The following is a 3229-nucleotide window of genomic DNA, read 5'->3' as shown; positions in this document are numbered from 1 at the left end:
CGGACTGAGCATGCCAGGAAGAGGGTCTCCCACACGAAAAAGGAAAGAAAAAGAAAAATGATTAAAAAAAAAACAAAAATGGAACAAAAATAACGTTCAAGCTGCCCCTGAAATAATTTTCCATATCAGTGCGGCTACATTGGCCCAGCGGGGGAGTAAATGTGATTTTCTGCTCCTAGTGCCAATGGAAAATATAATGGGAGAGAAAACAGAACGAGGGGCCTCATGGGGGGGGGGGGGGTGGGGGGGGGGTCGCTGCGGAGCAGACGATTGCTGTTGTGGAGCTCTGGCCTCGGGGGAGGTGTGGGGGGGGCGGAGCGGGCACAGGGGCATGAGAAGCAGCCGGAAGGAATGCGGAAGTGTGGGGGTGGGGGGGGGTGGGGGCGGGGCCTCACCCCAGAGGCTGGGGGGGGGGTGCTGATGGTTAGGGGTTACCCGCTGATTGCTGTCAGCGCCGGCGGATGGGATGTGGGCTCTCACAGAGACCCCCGCCACCGCCCCCTCAGCCCGGCCCAGCCAGAGGAAATCCATAACAAACTTCCCATCCGTTTGACAGTCCGAGGATGGTTCACTCACGGGCCGGGCATCGCTATGACAACCGGCCCGTTACCGCGGGAGCAGAGCGGCTGGACGCCGTGGTGCCGGCAGTGTGCGGAGGCGGCGATGGGAGGCAGGCGCCGTGGGACCCCGGTCCAAGGCAAACATGCAGCCTGCTGCGTCTCGGCCTCCAAGGGGGCGGGGCTGTACTTCTGGGTTTGCATGCGGCTGCGTGTCGCCCCACCCGTCTCACACCGGCCAGTGTTTTTGGTCTCTGGGTTAGATCAGAGCCCTGGTCCAAACTCATCCCCCATCTTCCGGCACATTCTGTTCTACCCCAGTTCCCCCGGTCCTGAGCCTGAGAGGGACATCCTGCTCAGCCCAATGGGAGGGGGTGCGGTTAGGGTTAGGGTGCGGGGGTGTCAGCGGAAGCAGGACTGCGTTTTGTTGTGGCCCCGGCGCCTTTGACGGCCCTGCCCCGGAACGCCGCTCCCTGAAGCTGCTCAGCCGATGACTCAGCACCCCCTAGCACCCCGACGTGCCTCTCGCCGCCACCCCCGGCTCGTGTGATCCCTGCCACAGGCATTCAGGGCGGGGGGAGTTACGCTCTGGCAGCAGGAAGGCTGAAGCATTTTGGAATTAAAATAATCCATGGTAATTACAGTTTCTCCGCGGGTATTTGCTTGTGCTTCATGTTTTTAAGTTTTTCTGTAGTCTTCTTTTTACCCCCTGGGTCTGGGGGGGGGGCGTCAAATTGGATGGTCTCCAGCGTTCTGTGACATGTCTCCCGCCCCCCCCCCCCCCAAGAGATTCCGCCATCGCTGTGACTGTTTCTCTTCGCGAGTTATTTTCACGCTTCGCACGACTTTACTGTCGTGGCACAAATGAGCCGATGTCCTCACTGCCGTCGCACGTCCTGGTCAATGTCAGCGGTGGTGGGCCGGAGGGTGGGGGGCATTGATGGCTCTTCAGCGATTCTGTAACACAACAGGGCCACGTTCAGGTGGAGCTTGTGTCAGGCACACACAGAGACACACAGATACACAGAGACACACAGAGACACAGAGACACACAGATGCACAGAGATACACAGAGATACACCCGGACACAGCCCCGGAGTGTCAGGCGTGTAAAGTGTGTCAGGCATTAAAGTGTGTCAGGCGTGTAAAGTGTGTCAGGCATGTTGTGCTGAGTAATCAGCGGCGAGCTGCTGTCAGGGATGGGGTGCGCATGGTGGGTGGGGCGGGGGGTTGGGGGGTGTCTGGTGTCTACATGTGTGAGGTGTGAAGCTGAGGGAAAATGAAGGCCAGCTGTTCTTGGGGGTGGCAGGACCAGCGGGGAGGGGGCCGCTATCGTACCTCATCATACCTCCCCGCCTTTCCCAGAATCCTCTGAGTCAGGACATGCGCTGGGTTCTGCAGAGGACACACTCTGAGAGGACTCTCTCTCTCTCACACACACACACACACACACACACAGACACACTCACTTGCCTTCTGTCCTCAGCTGCTTTGGCTCCTGAGAGCAGCCCTTGTGCCCCCCCCCACTCTGCCCACCCCCACGTCTTACCTGCCGCCTTCCCACACTCAGATGAAAGAATTTCACACCTCTTCCTTTTCACAGTCTCTTCTTTTTTCTCTTCCCTACATCATCTGTCTTTTCCTCCCTCTTTCCCCGCTTTCCCTTGGCTTTCTTTCCCTCTTTCTGCATCCCTCCATCTGTTCTTCTCTTTGTCACCCCCTTGTACTCTTTCCAATCATCCCTCCACCCCCTCTCCTCCTCCTCTTTTCCTCCGTCTCTCCCTCCACCTCCCTGACCACATCCATCCTCTTCACTCCATCGGCATGCATTGGCCCGGGAATGTGGCTCAGGACTCTCCGCTGCCACTTACCTCACACACCTCCCGCCTCGCTCTCCCTAGACACTGTCCAGAGAGCCTCTCCCTGCCTCTGCTCCTTCTCAAACACTCCCAGCCCTGGCCCAGCTGTGGCAGATGTACTCAGTGGTGCCCCCCCGCACACTCCTAGGAGGGTTTGGGTTTGAACCCCCACCCCAGCAGAGTTTGTTCCCAAACAGTCAGGAATTTGGCTACTTGTTCCTTTAATGTTTTCAAGCTGCCTTGTAGTCAGAGGACACTCCCCCATCCCCCTTCTTTGATTTTCTCGTCTTGCTCCCCGATCCTGGAGTCTTTAAGTTTGTGCCACACATCCCAGGCCCTCTGAGAGTGGGCCATCGCCGCCCTGCCGGCGCTCCGCACGGTAAGTACCCGCCCCCTATCGCCGCGGCAATGCTGGGGCGAGTAGCACTCCGTTTAGCGCACAGCTGTGCCGGTCCGACCCGCTCCGCATGGGATCGGCACCGGAAATGTGAGAATGGGAAAAATGTTTCTTCCGCAAGAGTGACACGTGGAGTGGGGGGGTGTTTATGAGCAGTGACTGTATTCTCAGCCCCCCAATCTGGGGTGCTTGCCGGGGGGATGTGCTCTTGTATTTTTGCTTCCTGCGTTTTTCCTTACCCTCTTACACTCTCCCTCACTCTGTCCCTCAGCCTTTCACCCTCAGCCTTTCACCCTCAGCCTTTCACCCTCTCCCTCGCTCTTACTCTCTCCCTTTTTCTCTCATACTACATCACCTTCTCTCACTCTCTGCTCATCAAACAGAATCACTCATCCCCGATGGCCGTTGTCATGGTT

The sequence above is a fragment of the Brienomyrus brachyistius genome, chromosome 20, assembly GCF_023856365.1.
Source record: "Brienomyrus brachyistius isolate T26 chromosome 20, BBRACH_0.4, whole genome shotgun sequence".
In the NCBI taxonomy this organism is placed as follows: Eukaryota; Metazoa; Chordata; class Actinopteri; order Osteoglossiformes; family Mormyridae; genus Brienomyrus; species Brienomyrus brachyistius.
This window is presented reverse-complemented; position numbering follows the sequence as displayed.